The sequence below is a fragment of the Leopardus geoffroyi genome, chromosome A1, assembly GCF_018350155.1.
Source record: "Leopardus geoffroyi isolate Oge1 chromosome A1, O.geoffroyi_Oge1_pat1.0, whole genome shotgun sequence".
In the NCBI taxonomy this organism is placed as follows: domain Eukaryota; kingdom Metazoa; phylum Chordata; class Mammalia; order Carnivora; family Felidae; genus Leopardus; species Leopardus geoffroyi.
In genome coordinates this window covers 97,779,911-97,803,075 of record NC_059326.1, presented here as the reverse complement: position 1 = coordinate 97,803,075, position 23,165 = coordinate 97,779,911, and the positions used below count along the sequence as shown (strand labels likewise).

Sequence of the window (23,165 nt, the reverse complement as noted above, 5' to 3'; positions counted from 1 at the left end):
TGGTCCAGAGGATAACAAAAATATTCATTATTATTAGCTAGAGCCTTAGGTTTAAAATGTCCGGGCCTCAGTTTCTTCATGAATTAAAACAACAACAACAACTCACAGACTTATGAGGGCCAAAAGAGATCATTTGAAACATTTTTTTAACCCATAAAGGATCATAAATAATAAGTGGCTGTCTTGTCCATTGGCATAAGAGGTAAGTTAAAATACCTGCTTCCCATATTATGCTGAGTGAAATAAGTCAGTCAGAGAAAAACAGATACCATATGTTTTCACTCATATGTGGATCTTGAGAAGCTTAACAGAAGATTGTGGGGGAAGGGAAGGGAAAAAAAAATATATATATATAGTTACAAACAGAGAGGGAGGGAGACAAATTATAAGAGACTCTGAAATACAGAGAACAAACTGAGGGTTGATGGGGGAGTGGGGGAGAGGGGAAAGTGGGTGATGGGCACTGAGGAGGGCACTTGTTGGGATGAGTACTGGGTGTTGCATGTAAGCGATGAACCATGGGAATCTACCCCAAAAAACCAAGAGCACACTTTACACACTGTATGTTAGCCAATTTGACAATAAATTATATTAAATAAATAAATAATAAAATAAAATACCTGCTTCCCAAACTGTGATATTACAGTTTAACAATTTATAAAACATAACACTCTGGCTCATAATTCCCATGTGATTGCCTGAAGTTCAGGGCAAAGAGAATGAATATCCAATCCTTGCCCTTTCTGGGCAGTATTAGCTTGTATTAAATCTAGGAGTGACACTTCATTCTAACATTCAATATTAAGCTTCCTCCCAATAAACTAAAAAGTTTATTGTGCCAATACCAAGTTGCTTTTGTCCCTGGTATCTTAAATGCACATGGATGTTTCCTTAAGGCACTTCATCAATCAATATGTCCCCAACCTAGAGAAATGTAGCCACACTCACCCAAAGTGTGACTAAACAGAAGCATCCTTCCCATGAACACAACTATTGGATTTTAGTGAAGAGAGTAAGAAAATACATTGGAATCTGTGCATGGTGACAGCAGAAGTGGGTCATCCTTTTAAAATCTATTTCCCCCAAAGTTTCGTGTTAACATTAACAGAAGCCCAACCTCCAAAAATGAGTTTCCCATTGCCCAGGGGGAATGATGTCAAAGTAATTTGAATATTTTTCAAGTAACTTTCCTTAATACTCTATGCAACTGAGAAATCCCACAGGCCTGTAAATGTTAGCAAAACCACTGTTCCCAGCTGTCAACGTTGTCTTTGGGTTTGTCTTTCTCTCTTCTTTTTATGGATGAATAACATTTTCAATCGAGTTGTTTTTCTAGTTACTCTGGGAACCAGGCTCCATTATAATAAGTAGATATTCTAATAGAATAAGCAGATAGAATCCTCTATTTCAGGTTCTCTGGCCTCAACTTCTCTGTCTTGTTTCTGCTAGAGCATGACATTCACATTCCAGGAACTGTGTGGAATACAGGGGAGACATTTTGGGTTGGGACAACAGACTTTTGAAATCTTAAGAGCAGGGTCACCTCGGAGAAGACGCTTCACCCCTCTGAGTCTGACTGTCCTCTGTAAAACGTGGCCAATAATGACACTAGTAAGAATCAAATAGGACTTCACTCAATGACACCTCCTCTACAAATGCTCTCCTGTAGACTGTCCTTCCCTTAGTGAGAACCACCCACTCCCCACCTTGTGTCCCTTCTGTGATGTGTACCAACTTCAGACACAACCTTCGAGCCCATTTCCTGGTTTATATTTCTCTCTCCCCCCACCAGAGTAAAAACTTGCCTTATTTATTTTAGGAATCCCCAAATCAGGAGGGCCAATGTTTGCTCCGCAATGGGTTCTAATAAAATGTCCGTTGAAGGACTGACATGTTAATCAACTAGTTGACTGATTGAATGCTACAGATGAAAGCACCTTATAAAGCACCAATCACAGACAAATGTAAATCATTATTACATGGAATGCTGTGAATTTGCTTTGAACTTAAGGTAATGAGGCAATTGCTCAAAGTCAAGATGTAATGGACCTTATAAATGTTATTTCATAGCATCTTTAGTTTTTGTTTATTTGTTTAATCTAGACAGGTGCCAAGAAATCATACACTCTAGGAGAGCCTGGGTGGCTCAGTCAATTGAGTGTTTGACTCTTAATTTCAGCTCATGTCATGATTCCAGGGTTGTGGGACCAAGCCCCACATCAGGCTCAGCACTGAGCATGGGACCTACTTAAGATTCTCTTTCCCTCCCTCTTCCCAACTCACATGTGCTCTCGGAAGGAAGGAAGGAAGGAAGGAAGGAAGGAAGGAAGGAAGGAAGGAAGGAAGGAAGGAAAAAATTCACACACTCTAAAATAATAACACACTAAAAAAAGCAGTCTATGAGTGGGGAGGGAAGGGGGTAAAAATAGCTACAGAGAGGGAGGGAGGCAAACAACAAGAGACTCTCAAATACAAAGAACAATGAGGGTGGATGGGAAAATGGGTGATGGGCACTGAGGAGGGCACTTGTTGGGATGAGCTCTGGGTGTTGTATGTAAGCAATGAATCACAGAAATCTATCCCCAAAACCAAGAGCACAATGTACACACTTTAGCCAATTCAACAATACATTATATTTTTTTAAAAAAGCAGTTCATGCAACAGAAATACTGAAAAATATTCTGCTGGTTAAGTTTGTGTTGCCTCTAAAAGACATAATAATGAAATAACACGCTTGTATCCACTTGTATCCAAGTGCTTCTTGGGTACAAACTGGCATCCTGGTGAGACCATTAACACAAAAGGCCAACATGAAACACTGAGGTGACAGTCCTCAGACACCCATTTTGTTTTTACTGATAACTCTCGGTATAAGGATACTTATAAGAAGTACTTGGGGGTGCCTGGGTGGCTCAGTTGGTTAAGTGTCTGACTGCAGCCCAAGTCATGATCTCACAGTTCATGAGTTTGAGCCCTGTGTTGGGCTCTGCACTGACAGCTCAGAGCCTGGAGCCTGCTGCAGACTCTGGGTCTCCCTCTTTCTCTGCCCCTCCCCTGCTCACACTCTGTTTCTCTCTCTCAAAATAAATAAATAAACAAACAGTAAAAAAAAAAAAAAAAAAAAAAAAAAAAGTACTTGGCTTTGGAGGAGTTTTTTTTCCCCACTATTCAACTTACAAATATTGGACACCAGCTGCACATTGTCCAAATCCAAGATATGCAAACACAGTTTCTAGATGGGCTGTGGGTTGCATGACAGGGTGTTGACAAGAACACAAATATCATAATCAAGGTTGAATGTAAACAATAAAATACAGACGTAACTTTTCCAGTGTAATGGGTCTAGAGACAGAGAGAAATAACAGGCACTTGGAGGACATCAGAGAAGACTTCATGGAGGGGGCGGTATCTCTGACAAAAGTTAAGCTTTGAACAGTTTGTCAATGCACATACAAAGGGCACATAGCATGGAAGGGTGGGGGAAGAGTGGGGATTGGGAGGGAGGATTGTGATGCTGCACAGAAAGCCCAGAAGGGAAGACCACCTTCCATGGCGGTCTTTAGTCTTCATTTCCAGAAGTTTCCATTCTATCTGCTCCTGGTACACTAATCTGACTCTAATTACCAATTCAAAATTGGCTGCATTTAATGTAAAGTAACACTCATATTATTACTGTGAAGATCTCTCCCTTCTCACAACAGTGGTAAATATGATTTTGAAGGAATGCATTGAATACTACATGTATGTAATATCCCTGGAGAAATTATTCATAATTGAAACACATATGGGGCATACTGTAATTACATTCTTTAATTTTCATTAGAATTCAAAACAAACGCTTCTTAGCCTTTTCTGAAAATGATCAGTGCTTAACATGGAAAAACCTTTTAATTATTAGAGCGTAACATCTTGCCAACTTATACATGATTTTGCCCTTGCGAAATCCTGATGTCTAGCATTAGAATTTGCTTCTTTGGGATATTTTTAAGAGCTGGGAAATGCAGGTTTAGAACTGTATGACATTTCTTAACTCCATCAAAGTTCAGAGAAGCCTCTTCCATCTGTGATAGAAATAAATAATAGATTTAATGGAACGTCTCCCAAACTGGTGTTCTGCCAGATATTAAAAGATGTTTCATTTTAAAAAAATGAGACGTGTTATTGGAAAAAAGTTAATTAAAAGTTTTTGTTTTCCCTACAAGACTTCTCAGTCATTAGTGTATTCTTATAAGTTGTGAATCTCTAAAGAAGTGAAGGGACCCATGTCTCCATACTTACTATACGATGAAACATTTTTTCAGAACACATTCCCAGAATGTTGTTTCAAGAAATACCAACCTGAGAAATACTCATGGAATGAATTACTCTAAATTAAAGATAAGTCACAAGTCATGTTTGGGGGGGTCAGCTGACCTCCAGAGAAACTATCTCCTTCATCCAACAAAGAGCAGGCTTAGCAAAACAAATAAAAACACACAAAAAACAGAGTATGGATCCAAAAACAAAACAAAAGTTATATGAATTAGGTGGCAAATGCCACTTAGATAATTCTTTCAAGATGCCAAAACAAAAACTTCAATCATGAATTTCAAAGAAATACTGAGATTTTCCTGTAGTATAAAACATGTCTGAGAGGCACCTAGGTGACTCGGTTGAGCTTCGGACTTTGGCTCAGGTCATGATCTCGTGGTTGACAGGTTTGAGCCCTGAGTTGGGCTCTGTGCTGACAGCTCAGAGCCTGGCACCTGCTTCAGATTCTGTGTCTGCCTCTCTCTCTGTCCCTCCCCTGCTCATGCTCTGTCTCTGTCTCAAAAATAAGTAAATGTTAAAAAAAAATTGTTTTTAAATAACGTTTGGTGTACTAGTAAGTTAGTCAGTTACCATGTATGAGACAAGTAGAAACACAAGCTACTTTACACAGGTTTCCTCATCTGCTGAACACTTAGCATCAGAATATCTACTTTAATGGGGCTCCTGGATGACTCAGTCATTGAGGGTCACACTCGTGATTTTGGCTCGGGTAAAGATCCCAGAGTTGTAGGAATGAGTCTTTCACATCCCCCCTCCCCCACAAACCCATGTCAGGCTCTGGACTGAGTATGAGCCTGCTTACTGCTTAGGATTCTTTTCCTTTCTTCATCTCTCCCCCACTTGATACCTCTCTCTGTCTCTGTGTGTGTGTGTGTGTGTGTGTGTGTGTGTGTGTGTGTGTGTGTGTGTCTTTCAAAGAAAATAAAATAGCAATAGAAAAGTCCCCTCTGGCTGTTCTCCAGACAGACCTGTATACTCTTCGATCAAAAGTGTTGTGTATTACCACCGTCACCTCCCTCACCTTACTAAGGGAAAAATCTACCCAAAGAGTAGAAAGATAGAAAAGCTTGTGAAGGAAGTAGGTACATCTAAGAAGGATGGAAAAGCCCAATATTTAGAAGGGAGAAGTGAGAAGACAGAAGTTTGGTCATGCATTGTTCCCCTCTGCCAAGACTATGATTTTTTTTTCTATGTGTGAAAACTTTGAAAGATGTTTGAAGTAGTAGTTGGTTCCAGAAAACTTCACTTTGTTGTAGAAGGATGTAAGAGTGATTTACTGATTTGGGAGCAAACTGTTTTGAGTGGGTTGGAAATGCTTTACAATCTTTCCCATTTAAAATAATGGGATATAGGTCACCACTATTCCAAATTTTAACATCCAAAATCTTTGCTTAGATGTGGTGAGGAAAGATGCCTGAATATGTGTTTGAACTATTCATGGGGTAGGTGGTTCAATACCTGCCAAAATAAAGAGTTAGCCTTTCTCCAAGTAGGCACCTTGGGAATCTATGCCTTTTATCCGATAATGCTGCCATTCCTCAAAATATTTTGGAACACCTCTTTTAAAATTGCCTTTAGTTTGTGACATATACTTTTAAATTTCCTCAGTGGTGAGAAATTTTCAGCAATTATGGGTAGATTTGGTTTGGAAAGTAGACAAAGACATTCAGAGCCGCATCTGGAAAATAAGGTAAATGGTCCTTCCAAGAAATGGTATTTTGCTCCATGGGAGTCTCCATATGATGTAATGACATGACATTTCTTTTGTCACTTATGAAGTGGTTTTTAAATCAGTAGGATAGGAGGAATTCCAAAGTGTTTTTATTAATGGCAGCATCGTTAGAAAAAATATATTTTTCCAAAATGAAAGGAATAAAATTTTTTGTTATGAACATGTAGATATGGTTTTTCAAAATAGTTCCTATTGCTTTTTCCAGATTTTTTTTCAAAACAACTTGTCCACGTAAGGCAAATCCCTATTAACTGGATACCTACCTGTTTTCATCCAAATGGGTTATTTCCCTTTCAAGTATTATTTGGAAGGAGACTTACTTTGTCTTCTCTTGAACGCTCTCATTTACAGGACTTAAAAAAAAACTGATAGGAGATTAAAAAAAAAAAAAAAAAAGAAAAGAAAAGAAAAGGAAAAGAAGCCAAAGCTGGGTGGATGGGAACTGGAAGGTAGTCAGCAGGTATTACCAAATTGTCTTTTGACCTGGAGGTCAATCAGGTCCCCAAAGTAAAGATGGTTTCAGTATCTCCCAACACCTCTCAAAGCAACCACACAAACCAATGATGGTTTTGCATCACAGTATTTTTTTTTTTAACTTTAATTTCAAATAACCTTAAAGGTCCAGTCCTTTTGGCCCTAAGCAATGTGGCAAAGTGCATTTAAGACACTTGCCTTCCAGTCTCCATTCTGTGCCTGCAGGTGGGAACTTGGCCCCTGAGCCAGAAAACCCTGTTTTCTTCACTAATGAATGAGTCCCAAACACTTAGAATGTGCACTTACAGGTACGCAACAAACACCTGCAGCAAAAGGGCTTAATCTCTCTAAGCTTCAATTTCCTTATCTGTTAAACAGGGACACTGGTTCAAACCAAGAGATTCCATTCACAGGGATACAGTAGTTACTAATAGAGCCTCATCTTTTTTTCCTTTCATTTCCTTTCCAGGGGTACAAACTTCTCCCCAAACTAGACCAAAGGGCAGAAGATCAGTCGTGTTAAAAAAATATATATATATATATGTATATACACACATATATGTATATGTATACACACACACACACACACACACACACACACACACACACACTGTGATGCAAAACCATCATTGGTTTGTGTGGTTGCTTTGAGAGGTCTTGGGAGATATTGAAACCATCTTTGCCTTGGGGACCAGATTACTGTCTGTATTATCAACAGGCACTTTACTTTCATAAACTCAAGATTTTTCCAGAAATGAAAATGAAGTGGGACAGAAACGACTGGTTGCCCACGGAATAGCCATGCTTTCCTTCTTTCTCAGTAGCAGTTTCAGTTTTGCTCCAACTGTCCTGTGTTCAGCTAAAACAAAGGGAAAATATTTCCCCACAGGCCCTGTGGTCTCTGTAGTTATAGGACACAGCTCTGGGGAAAGCTGTAACATTTCCTAAAAGAAGAACAGAATCTCCTGATAGTGCCATAGCCGTCTGGAAACAAGGGTACCCACCAGGGCTGAGATGCTGGAGGTGGGACCGCCGTGTGGAAACCTCTAGCAGGGGGATAGGGGAGGGCCAGGAGGAACAGTCCCAGGGAGATCCTCCAGGAGGCAGACACTCAGAATCAGATTGTTCCAAGAACATTATTGGGAGGGCATCCACATTTTTCTTTTCATTTCATTTTTCTTTTCATTTTCAGGTCAAGTGAAAATAAAAACCTAAGTGGAGGGATTGCTTAAACTGATGATAACAAGAGCTAGAAAAGATCAATGATCTGCATATAAATAAAGATGGACACTCATATGTATGTAAAGGATATCAGGCGTATATACACCAAGGCACTATTTACATTCACTGTGTCTTTCTTCATCAGACAGTTCTGGGATCATCTGAGTTGAATCAAAATAGTTCAAACTGACCTAATTATTAAAACTCATTTGCATCACATCCCCTAACACGGTTCTCAACAGCCGCCACTTACTCACCAGGAGCTAACTGAGGTGGGGGCTTAGTTTTCAAATTGAACCAAAAGGCTCAGGCAGCCGGGACCCAGAGGGTAGGGAGCTTTGGTAGTCTGAGGACCTCTTTCTGGACACCACGTTTCCTCCTGCTTCGAAGAATCTCCAGGTAATGGTGGTGCCTGCACCCTCCAATGAGGAAAGCCTTCCAGAAGCTTCAAATGGAGGTGTTTTATCTGTTACATGGGTCATGCCAACATTGTCAATGTCCACCAGGCCACAGGGCACTGACTCTTGATTAGGAAATTCTTTATGCCTACTTCTTACAGTCAAGCAAATGATTCGTAAGGGAGCCCAGAACTGCTAAGACCTTCCTGGAGCCACAGCATTTATCCGCCCCTAGACCTTTCAGGAACCAGACTTCTAAAGCAAAACCTCTGAGTAGATCAAGGCCAAAGCTGACACCCCCTCACCCACCCTCCCTTACAGCCATTACTGTGTTTTGTTCTCTAGAAGCTTCTGGGCACTGCACACCACCCAGAAGTTCTGAAGAGCCTAGCATTTCTTGTTTTGTGTGAGCATTTTTGTCTCCCTCCCTAAAAGCAATCCATACTAACATAAACTGGCTTTTGTTCTCTTAGAAAGACAGGGTTTCATTCCATGAATAAGAAGCACCTGCTCCCATCCTTCAGATTCTCCTCATCATCATCTACAGCTCCAGCCACGTGTGACCCAGTCACTGTGGCTCCAGGAGGGCAATGCGGGGGCTAAGTGGAGAGCGCCACTTTCGGCCATGGCTCACTAAAGCCAACCCAGCAAAGGTTGGCTCGCTCACCAGCGAGGTAACAGAATTTTCTTCACACGGTGAATTTTTCATTCCCATGCACCTCACCACACTCCACCAAGGATTGAGGAAGGAATAAATATGGCCACTTAATCAAGTTAAGAAGAGAAACCTATGAAACCAGCTGGGAAAATTTACCTGAAAATTAGGTTTGTTCTGTTTTGTTTTTAAGGAAGGCATGTATTTAAGGTAACATCAGGGTCCAACTTGTTTACATTTAACATTTTAATGGTAGGAAGGTTAAGGTTTGGGAGTGAGACTTGTTGCTACTCACGTCCAAGCAACTGATTTTATTTTAGTGAACCTTACCCCCTCCCAGGCATTTAAAGAATCCTGTTATAATGTCAAGCCCTGATCTTTTTCCTGAAAGCAGCAAGAGAAGAATTAACTCTATAAAATGGCGCCGTGTCACAGCAAAGCCAGCCTACCTACAGGAGAGCTGAAAAGACAGAACAGACAGTGAGTTGAAAAGGACAGAGGGGAAGGAGCATCGGAGAAACGAAATTTCATGCTAGGTTCTCTGCAGAAAAACAGGAGGCAAACTCTTGGGAGGGGACTTGAGGTGGTAACTTCTATTACAAGCTGGGATTCTGCGGCCGATTTCTCACCCTGTCTGCCCTCACCCTCCTTCTCTTCCCAAACTTATCTTTGTCCTTGCAGGTTGCAAATAATTAACAGGTGCCCCCAGATGGAGGACCTTGTCGTCATGCCTTAATGTCTTTTCCAATTGCCTAAGAAAACGGGAATCTGGGATTTACTAAACCCGTTCCGCATATGCACCCCCAAAAAAGAAAATTGTACACTCACGCCTACTGTCGATGGCCTTTCCACAGTGAAACGTGTTTTCTTCAATCTCGAGCTGCTAGTTAAATAGCCAATTCCACAGAAAATTGTCCCTTCGGAGAGAGTGCTGTGATTTCCAGTGCGGGAAGGTAAGAGGGCACTTTCAGGCCATCCGTCGCCAAGGGAGCAAAAACCAGCAGCCCAAGTCAGAGCAGCCTCAAGAGTGGCAAGCTCCCTCCTTCCACAAAGACAGCTCCAGGTGGCCTCGGGACACAGCCCGGATGAAGGAAAACAGGTGAGGAAGAGCAAGTTGGCCTCAAAAAGCACCTGAGCACAATCCTCATACCAAATAGGAACTTAAAATACTATCACTTCAGAGAAGAACTTTCTGTTGTTAGACCCAAACTCCCTAACCTGAAATTCCCTTTCATTTTTTTTTTTTATGTTTTATTTACTTCTTTATTGTGAGAGAGAGAGAGGGACACAAAAGCAGAGGTAGAAAGAGACTCCCAAGCAGACTCCGGGGCTTGAACTCATGAATCATGAAATCATGACCTGAGCCTAAGTCAGACACTTATCCAACTGAGCCACCCAGGCACCCCTCTTTTTTTTTTTTTTTTTTAAGATGCTCTCAGCTATGGGGCACATTGGAATCACCCAGAGAGCTTGGTGGAAAAAAAAAAAAAGTGATGTCTACTCCCATGCCAAACCAATTACATAAGAATATCTGAGGGCAGGGGACAAGCACTGGGGGGAGGGTACCAAAACCTCTCCAGATGATGCTAATGTGTCAGGAGGGTCCACGGTCCCTGGACTCCACCATCCACACCTTGATCAAGCAGGCACATCTGACACACCTCTTGTGACAAGAAATTCCCTAACCTGGGGCACCTGGGTGGCTCAGTCAGTTGAGCAACTGACGTTAGCTCAGGGCATGATCTCATAGTTCATGAGTTCGAGCCCGGCATCGGGCTCTGTGCTGACAGCTCGGAACCTGGAGCCTGCTTCAGATTCTGTGTCTCCCTCTCTCTCTGCCCGTCCCTGTCACACACACACTCTCTCTCTCTCTCTCTCTCTCTCTCTCTCTCTCTCAAAAATAAATAACTATTTTAAAAAAATTTTTAAAGGAAATTCCCTAACCTTCCATGGAAATCCATTCCATGTTGAGACCATTCTGATTTTTAAAGGCTTTTCCTTACCTTGAGGCTCAACCTCCCTTTCCATAACATCCACCAATTTGTCCTTGCTCGCTGTGCTCACAAGGGCCACGGAAATCCACACAACACATATATGGAATTCGGGAAGGGTACAAACCCAGAGGAACTTCTGTGAGAGCACAACTGACAAGCTGAAGGCAAAGGTGAGGCCAAATTTCACAAAATAAAACCCAACATGTATCTGCATCCTGTCTTTTACTTAATTAAAGAAACACCTGTGAGAGGAGAAGATGGGGGAGAAAGGGTTTTAGCAGCATGAGTTCCGGGATGGACGTCCAGCACAGCGATGGCGGGGTGGGGCCAGGATCTTGATATGAATCATCAGGAGGACGTGGCTGTCCACTTTGCTCATGCTGTCCCAGGCTGCGTTCATAGACGTGTGATCCCCAGAAAAAGGGGCACTCAGGAGACACACCTGTAGTAGAGCTCTATCATGACCATCCTTCAAAATAGATGGAGGTAAACAGAGGAGAAAGACCCCGATGATGATCGATTTTTAAAGGTCTTCAGTAAAGAAGTGTTGGCAGAAAAGCCACTGAAAAAGACAACATTAAAATGGCAAGAGAAGGGGCCGGGTTGCTCGGAGCATCCAACTCTTGATTTCCGCTCAGGTCAACATCTCACCATCATGGGACCGAGCTGTGAGTCGGGCTCTGCACGGAGCCTGCATAAGATTCTCTGTGTCTTTCTCCCTCCCTCTTTTCCTCTCCCCCACTCACCCATTGCTCTCTCTCTAAAATAAAAAAATAAAATAAAATAAAAAATAAGTAAATAAAATGGCAAAAGGAAACACACGTTTGAATTTATGCCCTTTGCCAGGTGCCCTATATCCATTCCTTCCAGTAATCAAGACAGCTTCTGAGGCTACCCGATGATCTAAAGGGAAGGTGTTTACATGATTTCAAGGAATAAAACCAGGCAGGTGGGGTAGGCTTGAAGCTTAAAGGAACAGGTATCTGCAACTCTCTTTTTTCTCTTTGAGTCTCCTTCAGAGAAGACTCAGTTCACCATGCTTCTCACTTGGTGACACTCCGTTCACTAGTCCGAAAAGCCTCCGCACCTGCTTATCTAAATGAACACTTTTTACTGTTTATTCACATGTATATGGTTTTAAATCCCACTCTTCTCTTCCTCTTCAAAGATAACCATATATATTCTTTTCTTTGCGTATGTCCTTGTAGAATTTTGCAGGTATTCTGTAAATTTTTCTTTCCTGTAATACCTTGCCATTTTCCACTAGAGTTTGTATCTTTTTCCTGTTAATTTGCAGGCATTCTCTGTGTTCTAGGTATCAATCCCTTGTGGGCATTCACCACTTTATTTCTAGTCTATTCTGATCTTTGTAATAACATTTCCCAGATGTCCTGAAAATCAACTTTTTTTGGTATGGATTTTACATCTGAAGCTTTACTTAATAAATCCTTCCCTACCTAAGGTCACAATAAATTTTCCTACCTTTTCTTCAAACAACTGTATCATTTCAGCTCTCCTATTTAGATTTTTGATTCATCTGGAAGCTACCATTGTGTGTGGTGTGATGACAAGGTCAGTGTTCTTTTTTCCATAGAATGAGCCTCATTTTCCAGTAGCATCTATTACACAGCCCTTCCTTTCCCCCGTTGACTTAGGGTGCAACCTTCATATTATATCACCTTCCAATCAGTGTATGAGTCTGTTTTAAGCTGTTCCTCCTATCGCATTGATCTGTTGGTCTGTCCTTGTACCAGTACCACACTGGCTTAATTACTATGGCTCTGGAGTCTGTCTTAATATCTGCCCAGGGAATGTTACCCCTCTTACTCTTCCCTGTCAACATTGGCTTACTGTGAAAAACTTCTGGACATCTGCCATACAACATTGTGCACATAGTTAACAGTACTCTACTGTACACTTAAAAATTGTTACAAGGGTAGGGGCGCTCAGTCGGTTGCGTGTCCAACTTCAGCTCAGGTCACGATCTCACAGTTTGTGGGTTCGAGCCCCGTGTCGGTCTCTGGGCTGACAGCTTAGAGCCTGGAGCCTGCTTCAGATTCTGTGTCTCCCTCTCTCTCTGCTCCTCTCTCTCTCTCTCTCTCTCTCTCTCTAAACTATAAACATTAAAAAAAATTTTTTTTAATATTTATTTTTGAGACAGAGACAGAACCTGAACACGGGAGGGGCAGAGAGAGAGAGGGAGACACAGAATCTGAAACAGGCTCCAGGCTCTGAGCTGTCCACACAGAGCCTGACGGGGGGCTCAAACCCACGAACTGTGAGATCATGACCTGAGCCGAAGTTGGATGCCTAACCAACTGAGCCACCCAGGCACCCCTAAGAAATTTTTTTTAAAGAGACTGGCTCACTATTTGTGGAATTTAATTATTCTGTATAAATTTCAGAGTAAAGCCTATAAAGTTGATCGAAAAAAAAATCCAAATGAAATTTTTTATTGGGATTGAATTGAAATCACAGATAATATATGAAGAATCACCATGTTCATGTTTAAGTCATCTCATGAAATGTCTCTCCATTTACTCAGATCATCCTCTATGTCCTTTACTTACATTTTAAACTTGTCTCCATAGAGCGTGTGCATAATCTTGAATAAGTTAATTCCTAGATACAGTCTTTCTGGCGGGAATCCCTCTCCATGGACTGATAGAGAACGATATCTGGACAGCAGTTCACTCTTATCGGTGGAGAATATGTTCCAAGACTCCCAGTAGATGCCAGCAACCGCAGACAGTACTGAATCCTATATGGGCTACGTTTTTTCCTCTACATACACACCTATGATAAAGTTTAATTTATAGATTAGGCACAGTCAGAGATTAACAACATCTAATCATAAAATAGAACAATTATAACAACATACTGCAATAAAAATTATGTGGATGTGGTCTCTCCCTCTCAAAATATTTTATTGTACTATACTCAGCCTTCTTCTCGGAACCACGTGAGACGATACCATGCGTGTGCAGTAAAATGAATCGAGGTGAATGACACAGGCTTTGTGATGTAGCATTCGGCTACGTATACTGCTGTCAGAAGAAGGACCATCTTCTTCTGGACTTTGTTGACCGAGAGTAACTGAAACCGCAGAAAGTAACACCGCGGATAAGGGGAGACAGCTATGTAATAGAGAAGCCTCTCACATTCATACCCTGTGCTATCCAGCAACAGCAGGTGTATGCAAAGCAGCAAACCCAGCTGCCATTGGCTCCTGTGGTCAGGACCCTACACGTCCTTGATCTGTTTCCATCTGCTTCAAGCCCCAGGTGTGTGAAAGCCAGCACAGATTTAGCGCTGGTTGTGTAACCTCTGCACCACAGACCCGAAGTCTCTTTTTTTCCCAGCTGGTTGCTGTTCACTTCCCGGGTTAGCGCCTCAACCAGACAGATCATGTTCTCTGGTTAGTCCCCAGAGAAGTAGATTTCAGCTCAGTCCCAGGAAGGACTTTCTGTCCCAGCTGTCCTAGGAGAGAGTGGCTAACAGGTAGTTACAACCTCACCTAGTGAAGAGGACATTCACTCAGCCTGTTCAGAGAGGTGATGGTGCAATAATCTGGAAACTGTGGTCTCTGTGGTCCCTCCCAGGTCTGATATTTGGTGGTTCCCAGGCTTCAGGTACCTCTTTTCATGGCCCAGCTTCACCGTCAGAGGACCACTCCCCTTGTTCATCAGCGGTCCCCACTTACCCCTCGAGGTCTCCAATCCAGAGCATACAGAGCTCTAGTCTTCTGGAGAGCTAGAGGGAGAGAAGGGACAATGGAAGGATCTGGCAGCCTTGTGGCACATCTTTGGGCACAGTGGGCATCACCCAGGCTCCAAGAGTCCAGCTGGTACTAAGGAAACCCCACATCCCTGCAGAGGGGTGCACTCCCCACACACACAGTGTGAATCTTGTTCATTACTCTAGATCCATAAAATGAGCTGGGCAGTTTTTACTCTCTGGAACATCTAGGAGGAGTTAGAAATGAACTGTTTCTTGGAAGTTTGGTAGAACTTACCTGTAAACCAACTTGAGCCTGGGGTCCCAGGGAGGGGAAGCCTCCTGAAATATTTGTTTAATATTGATGGTTCTATTCAAGTGTTCTATATTTGCACTAGTTCTGCCATTTTATGTTTTTCAAGGAACATACCCATTTCATCTGTTTTAAGTTCCCTTGCCTATAGGAGAGAAAATCCCATAATTGGATAAGTAGAGTGCAAACAAAAGAAATCCATTGTGTAAGCACAGAGCTGTTGAATTGCAAGGTGAACCAGATGTTGGGGGCAAGCCTGCACAACCAGGGGCTGAGAGGGGCAACGTTACAAAGTTCACACTTACCCGGCTCGCTGCAATGTGATGCCATCTAGTGGTAATTGTCTGCTCTGGCTTAAATACACAGCAGAATACTTCTGGGACCCAAGGCTGGCCAAAACTTTCAGGTCACTGCCAGCAATTCCAGAAATGTCTCTGGTTGCCCAATGCTGCAGATTTGGGCTAAAGAGATGCCTGCTCCCTTTCAGGCCTCTTCAGCAGTTGCCTGCATCTGCCCTACCTCAGTCTCACTCCCACACAATGGCCCCAGAAAAGATCAAACTTGAGCCCACAGCCATTTGAGAACAAGGGCAGGATACATCACCAAGCTCAGTGTATCAAGTTCATGTTATTGGGAGATATTAAGGTAATCTTTTCTATGTGTGTGTGTGTGTGTGTGTGTGTGTGTGTGTGTTTCTCCCTCTCTGTCTGCCCCTCCCCTCGCTTGCACTCTGTCTGTGTCTCTCAAAAATAAATAAAACATTCAAAAAACTTTTTTAAACATAATGAAGGTGTTCTTACCTTACTGTAAATTATAAAGACTTTGGCCTGCTATAGGAAGAGGTGCTCTTGCCTAATTTAATAACTACATATAGACGTATATCTCCAGCTTTCCTGGATCAGCTTATGTCCTATGAGGTAAAAAACCAGCTTTAAGTTAAAAGCCAGCCTGTTTCCCTGTTTTCTGATTGCATTTCTGATTACGGTTTATTGCTTATCATTTATTTCCCATAGGTGTTACTGAATGGAGTTTTACCCTGAAGCTTCATTTGTTAAAAAGAACACTATTAACATAAAAGAACCCTCACTAGAACTCCAAGGAAGATGTATTACTCCAGTTTTTTCTAGTAGCAGCCAGCACATATTTTATTAAAAGATTTAATAGACTATTGTTTACAAAAATGACACATGGAAATCTAAGTCACAATTTATTTCTGAAAGATATAATGGGAAGGATCAGTCATAGAGGAGACACATGAGGAGTTGAGAAACTCTTTTGTTAGTCGGTGTCTGATATTATATCCAGCCTTCTAAAAAATAATTTCACCTTTCAGGATAGCCTGAGAGGGAAGCCAATCAGCCAGAAAGAGTTCTCTAATTTTCTTCAGCATATAATATCCATGCAAGGGAAGGGGTAATTTTAAAAGATTGAGAGCCTCATATCCCAAAGGTAAGGCATCCCCAAGGTGATATTTTTAGTTTTATAGATGGTTTCTCCATTATGCATATAAGGGTTCTCATTTTTCAGAAAGCCTTGAGTTTGGCTTGAGGTATAGTTTGTTTTTAATTTTGGATCATTTCATGTTGGTGTAAGTCTGTGGTCCAAAAGCTTCCTCGCCCTTCATACTAAGGCAACTGATTCTTCCGCAAGCTATTTCACTAAAGAGAACATTATTACACTTATGTCTACCCAGTGGCCACCTAATCCATTCTGGTTACATTTATAAAGGAGAATAGTCATAAAATTCCATATCCCAACTAGAATTCCTTGCATTACCTAATGAATTCATCTTAATCTGAAGGACTACACAAATATAATGATTTGCAAGACAGGTTTCACATTCCATTTTTATATAATTTGATTCTCACTTCGGACCCATTACAACCGATCCCAGGCTACATGGGCAAAGCTCCCATGATGCTTATAGTCTCCTGATGTTGCCTCTGAGCCGCCATAGAGTTAAAAATGTAATTTCTGCAAACGAAAATTGCCTTTCCTGAAATTCAACAGTTTCATGGTAACTATCCATCCATATTTAATTTTTATGCACAATCATTTGGATACATTTTCATTTAATATCATCACATAAGTTCCCCCTGGGGCCCAGTGATGTTCATGTTGTCAACTTAATCACCATGAGTCAGGTATGTATCTTGGTGTTTCCCAGAATTGCCCTTTTTCCTTTGCCTTATGAAGTCAGTACTGCCCTTCTTAGGCTCAGGAGTATTTTATACTAAAAGAGGCAAGATACCTTCCAGAGCTTTAGAAAAAAAAAAACAAAAAATTGTGGTTGGCTTTGTGGCCGAATTGTACCACCCCAGCTCAATTGGCCACATACGCATTTGCTACTAAAAGAGCTTGAAGACCAGGCTCTGATCTCCACCACCTCTCACCAAAGAGTTCTGGAAATCCCACCTTCCTGGGGCTGGAATCCACTGAAGGCATGGAGACGGGGTGGTGCTGTGACCTGACCATGCCTCAGAATCACCTGGAAACTTGTTAACACAGACTGCTGAGTCAGTAGGTCCGACCAGGCCCAAGAACTTGCATTTCCAACAATGAACCGGATGGTAAAGACAATGCTTGTGCAATGACCATAATTTGGAAACCACTGCATAAATCCCATGGCATTAACCTCTTATCTGGAAAGATACTAACCTTTCTCAACACATACCAATTGCAAAGACTGAAAAGATTGGAAAAACAGGTAACACCATCAAAAACTCGTTGGCGGCCTACTTCGAGATATGATGGATTTTGTAAACCACTTGCCAAATCTGGCAGATTTCCTGGCCTTCTAGATTCTGGACCTTCCTCCCTTACCTAGATTTCCAGAATTTTCCAGACTCCCTCTGCTTCACTATTGGACTGTTGTTACCCTTGTCTCAGTATCACGGCTTTATTACCACATATCTTCTGACTCTGATAAAGCCTGCTGAAGAAAAACTTTAGTCATATTCTGAAAGCAGATGAAAACTGCTCACCAGGTCAGGATTCCTGACTAATAGTCTCCTGACTATTTAGATTCCTCTAAAAGCACAAGCCCTTTTAAGGGTTCGACATAAACTAGCAATTCCAGAAGTCCCTGCACATTTTCAAGTGACACCAAACTCATAGGATGGAGAAGTATCTGATATTGGCTTCCACTATTACAAACACTTTAATAGCTTGTGAACAATTCAGAAAGGCAAAACCATGCACTCAATGAGCTCACGGCTGCAATAAAGGCTGGATGAGGCTAGAAGAGGGGGTAATGTGACTGGAATTCACATCCCCCTGACAGTCCCCTTAATTTATTCCTGTTCAGGCCCAGCCATTTACAGATGCACTCACAATATAGCTTCAGCTCACTTAGAGTCCCTGGCACAAAAGAGGTTTCACAGGGCACTGCTATTTTCATCATCGAGCAAAATTATGTGCTGATTACCTTGGGATAGTTTGGGGAGAAGTCATGGATAATCTTTATTAAAGACAAACACCTGGTGGGGTGCCTGCGTGGCTCAGTAGTTAAGGGTCTGACTTAGGCTCAGGTCATTATCTCCTGGTTCCCGGGTTCAAACCCCACGTCAGGCTCTGTGCAGACAGCTCAGAGCCTGGAGCCTGCTTCAGATTCTGTGTCTCCCTCTCTCTCTGTCCCTCCCCCAGTCACACTCTGTGTGTGTCTCTGTCTCAAAAAAAAAAAAAAAAAAAGACAAACACCAGTTGGCTCAGTCATTTAAGCAACTGACTCTTGATTTTGGCTCAGGTCATGATCTTACCATTTGTGAGTTTGAGCCCTGCATCAGGCTCTGCGCTGACAGTGTGGAGCCTGCTTGGGATTCTTTCTCTCCCTCTCTCTGCCCTTCCCTGAATGCTCACTCTCTCTCCCTCTCTATCAAAAATAATAATAATAATAATAACAATAAAATAAACTGTGAACTCCCTAAGGGCAGGAGAAAAAAAAAAAAACACGAGGGGCACGGGGTGGCTCATTTGGCTAAGGGTTAAAGGTCTGCCTTTGGCTCAGGTCATGATCTCAAAGTTCGTGAGTTCGAGCCCCGTATCAGGCTCTGTGCTGACAGCTTGAAGCCTGGAGTCTGCTTCGGATTCCGTGTCTCATTCCCTCTCTGCCCCTCCCCCGTTGCACTCTGTCTCTTTCTCAAAAGTAAACATTAAACAAGCAAACAAACACCATCACCACCCCCCACAACAAACCCTCTGAATTATCTTCTCACAACCAACATAATGATTGAAAACAATGCCAGAACATATTAACGACTACAATTGATTTATGGCACGGGGCAAGAATTTCAAACCATAAATAAGAAGACCTTGTGTGGCCCAGTTCAGTTGTGCAGCCCCCCGACTTGACATCACAGAGTCAGAGAGGAGAACCCAACTGTTCTACTATCCAAAATGAGGTGGTCACCCTGGTTCCTAAGTCCATGGAAAACACGTCAGCCATGTTGGCTGCTCTCTGGTTATGGCTGCCTGTCTTCTCTGAAGCTAAGAGGCTTCTTCCCCCTTCACATTTGGAGAAAGAAAACCTAACACTGCAGAGCAATGAAATTCATCTCCTTCAGGCAAATGTAGCAGGGAGCCTCCTGGCTTCAAAAGCAAGGGTCACCGTTCCCCTTGGGGTCTTCCTTGCCTTCGTCAAGGCCACAGAAGGAAGGAAGGCCCTTTGTTAGTCCAGGCACAGACCGGAGTGAGTCCTGAGCGGCCTCTTCTGCTTGCCAGGCACCCTCCCCACCACCTTCTTCCCTCTCATTAGAAAACCTCTCATATCACCACTTAATTTTTTTGACTGATTATACTTCAAGGTAAATGAATTCCAATGCTTCATCCCAGCCAGGTGTTCGCTTTTATGCACTTAATCACTGAGGACAGATTGTGGTACCCTCTCTCAATACTGCTGTTTTGGCCAGCAGCAAGTAGTTGGAGGGCAAATTTTCAGGGAATGGTTGAGAATTGTTTCCCGGAAATAGAAGGGATATGGTAGGTGGGAGCAAGAGCCAGAGGAAAGTGGCACCTGAGGGACTGGAGCCCTTGTTCTGCAGCACAAATATCCCAACTGCCATACAGGTTCAGCCTGAATGTCAAGAGCATGCCTTGGGGCGCCTGGGTGGTTCAGTTGGTTGAGCGTCCCACTTCGGCTCAGGTCATGATCTTGCGGGTTCATGAGTTCAAGCCCTGCCTCAGGCTCGCTACTGTCAGCGCGGAGCCCCCTTTCAGATCCTCTGTCGCCCTCTCTTTTTGTCCCTCCCCTACATGTGCTCTCTCTCTCTCCCAAAGTAAATAAACATGGGGGCAACTATGTGGCTTAGTCGGTTAAGCGTCCGACTTCAGCTCAAATCATGATCTCATGGCTCGTGAGTTCAAGCCCACTTCAGGCTCTGTGCTGACAGCTCAGAGCCTAGAGCCTGCTTCGGATTCTGTGTCTCCCTCTCTTTCTGCCCCACCCCTGCTTGCACTGTGTCTCACTCTCTCAAAAGGAAATAAACATTCAAAAAAAATTTTTAATAAAAAAATAAACATAAACATAAAGAAAAAACACAACTTGTCCTTTCCTACACACACCAGTGCCACACCAGATGCCAGGATCCTGGGCCCATTAGGACACACAGGGTGTCTCTTGTTATCACAAAAACTCAGGAGGACCCCCAGCATTTCCCAGGACTCCTTACTCATCTTTTCAAACTGGACAGAGGGTGGCAGGTCACTGGATCAATGCCTTTCGTTGGATTACACAAATATCCAGTGATTCCCCTAAATGAGCAGCTTCTTATAAACAGAGTTGGAAAACACAGCTTAGATCTAAGGCCACAATATAGCCTTTTACCTCAACTTACTGTGTCCAAGAAGTCAGGGTAATGAGGGGCGCCTGGGTGGCTCATTTGGTTAAGCATCCAACTTTAGCTCAGGTCATGATCTCACCATTCATGAATTCGAGCCCTGAGTCAGCCTCTGTGGACAGCACAGATCCTCTGTCCCCCTCTCTGTCTGCCCCACCCCCATTCTCTCTCTCTAGCCCCCTCAAAAATAAACATTAAAAAAATTTTTTAAAAAAGAGGCATAATGAAAAAGGCTATAGCCTATAATTAAGGATATCAAGAACTGTGAACAGGGCAGTTTCCTAAAAAGGGGGTGTGACTGAGCCAGCATTACTGGCCACCTTTGGAAGGAGGGCTGTGACTGGAACCTGATATCTGGGAGGATGAGATGCATTGGCTTTGCACTACACTTACATATATGAGGGGACTACCTTTTTTTATGAAAATGTTCAAATGTGCACAAAAAACAGAACAGTATCATCAACTCTTATCTCTTCGACCCTACGTAATTCAGTGTGTCATTTCTCTAACAGAAGGACACTTTCTTTTAAATGTTTATTTATTTTTGAGAGAGAGTGAGCAAGTGTGAGCAGGGGACCGTGCTGTCAGCACAGAGGCCGACACGGAGCTGGAACTGACGAACCATGAGATCATGACCTGAGCTAAAATGGAGAGCCGGTCACTTAACCAACTGAGCCACCCAGACATCCCAGCACATTTTCTTACATAAGAGAACACCACGGCTGCCCTTAATAAAATTCCTAGATATCATCTGGCATCCAGTTTCATATTCAATCCTGAAAGAAGAGACATGTTTTTATTTTGCGTGGATAACAGGCAAACTGGTAATACTGAAAAATCGGTTATAGCATCGCTGACTGTAGATACCAAACAACTGTAAAAGAGAAACAAAACTTAGGAACATTTGGTAATTAGCACTAATCACAATGATTTATTCAACTGCCTGACACTTATCCCCAGTGACCACAGATCACAGTAACAATTATGCATGTCATTAAATGTTCACGGGAGTACAGCTGGAATCAAATAAAATGGACATGAATAGGGACAGCATCTGCTTGCAAATTTACAAGAAAATTGTTTGCTTCCGACAAAATCGAATCGACCTAGATCATCCGAGTTCAGACCCAAGGAAGGGTAGTTTCTATCAAGAGAACCAAAACACTTTGGACTTCATCAAACTCCTACCTTTTCTCATTATCTTTGCAATGATACATTATGCTCTCGGCTAGGTGGAGAAAACGCTGATCCCAAATCAGCTGAATTACAGACCCAGCGCACCTGTTCTGGCATCTCTGAGAAGGAGCTCATTTCCCATGAACGTGACAGAGTGAGGAAGGGCAGGTTTTGCGTACTGTTTAAGAACACTTTGTCCTCCCTACCCCTCCCTAAATGCACTTCAGTTTGCAGGACTGCACATAGGTGAGGGTGCAGAAAACTGACCTGGAGCAAATTCCTTCTGTGACTCGGTTTGTCATTTGGGGGACACTGATGCTTACATCAGAAGGCTTTCTGTCATGCTAGTGCACTACCTGTGTGACAAATTTGCGTGGTCCTTTCAAAATCCAGGTATAGGGGCACCTGGGTGGCTCAGTCGGTTAAGTGTTCAACTCGTGATTTCAGCTCAGGTCCTGATCTCAGGGTTCGTGAGTTTGAGCCCTGTGTCGGGCTCTGCGCTGACATCACAGAGCCTGCTTGGGATTCTCTCTCTCTCTCTCTCTCTCTCTCTCTCTCTCTCTCTCTCTCCTCTCTCTCTCCTCTCTCTCTCTCCTCTCTCTCTCCTCTCTCTCTCTCTGTCCCTCCCTTGCTCTTGCTGTCTATCAAAAGTAAATTTAAAAAACATGATAAATGAATCAATCCAGATATAAAAGGATACATTTAGTTCAAAGGCAAAGGGTCCAACAGAAGGTGAGGGCCATCTGTGCACCTAAGTCTCCATTCCCTAGCAGTTGGTGTTTGCCATGAAGGCAGCCCAGATCTCTGTCTCATCCTCTCCAGTGCTGGTGGCCACTTGGTTCTTTCGACACAGAATCTGGTGAACTCAAGGACCCCTACCTGCCCCAGGGATCAACAGCTGGGCTTAGAGCCCTTCTGACAAAACCATCCCTGTAATGTTGACCTTGACTTTTTAGTAAGGTTGTAAGTATAACTGGGCGGGTTTTGTTAAGTTTACATTAGCCTAAGCCTTCTGCACAAGGGGAGGGAGGAAGAGAGGAAGGTGAGAAGACAGGCAGGCAGGCTGGGCTTGGAAATGGGACTCTCTGAACCTGAAACACTAGAGAGCCTGTTAAAGGCTTTGGGTCTGACAGCCCAGCTTCCCCATTCCACGGCAGCTATAAACAGAATATAATTATACTTAACAGAAGCCACCTGCATTTTGAAGTTGCCCTAAATTTAAAGCTTCTGGGAGAGTTAATTAAATTTAATGAAAACCAAAGCCGCTAAACAAAGATGTATTGTAGCTCCCACTTAGGTATTCCTGAAGAAATTAAGTAGCAGTCATGAAGACCTACCTC

At 42.7% G+C, this 23,165-nt stretch overlaps 1 long non-coding RNA gene across 1 annotated transcript; it reads right to left on the bottom strand.

Annotated features, from left to right (window-relative positions):
* Nucleotides 1–13,209: 13,209 nt before the first annotated feature.
* LOC123602269 lies at nucleotides 13,210–18,380 on the bottom strand. The gene is made up of 3 exons (XR_006714432.1): nucleotides 14,801–18,380; nucleotides 14,303–14,538; nucleotides 13,210–13,581 (listed from the first exon to the last, which is right to left on the bottom strand). It is a non-coding gene; the product is annotated as an uncharacterized LOC123602269 (long non-coding RNA).
* Between the last annotated feature and the right edge of the window lie 4,785 nt (nucleotides 18,381–23,165).